Source organism: Apis dorsata, unplaced genomic scaffold, assembly GCF_000469605.1.
Source record: "Apis dorsata unplaced genomic scaffold, Apis dorsata 1.3 scaffold_123, whole genome shotgun sequence".
Lineage (NCBI taxonomy): Eukaryota > Metazoa > Arthropoda > Insecta > Hymenoptera > Apidae > Apis > Apis dorsata.
Genome location: NW_006263416.1, coordinates 59,961 through 60,482, shown reverse-complemented (window position 1 = coordinate 60,482; position 522 = coordinate 59,961).

The following is a 522-nucleotide window of genomic DNA, read 5'->3' as shown; positions in this document are numbered from 1 at the left end:
CGAGTTAAATCCCCGAGAGATCTCGCTACGCAAGAAGCTCGAGCCAGCGTGACGAGAGTCGGTACACCGGCCGCGCTCGATTATTCAGACACCCTAATGAACCGCGGGACGATTTCGACGGGCGTTCTCAGCCGTGGCCTTAATATCGGTCCTCCCGACGTTACATAAGCCGCGCTTCTCGCGCTCACAAACAACCGACGATCCATCCGTGTATGCGTGCACGTGTGTGCACGCCAAGACGTGACCACGATGAGCACGGTGCTGAGACCGTGCTCGTGAGCCGTGGGCAGGCTCATGGCTCAGAAAAATCCCATTAATTGCTTCTATGGTGATAAATTTCCCCCTGGCGGTGCACGATTTCCCCTCCGTCCCCCTTCTTCCCCTCCACCCCTCTCGTCCCTCCCCCCTCGATCGTCGAGAGGTAGCTTCTTCTCTCCCGGCACCCGAGAGAGACCGTATCGACCGTCTATGTTAATTTTCAGTTTAATAAGGTACACCAGGAAGTGACACCGGGGCCTGTTG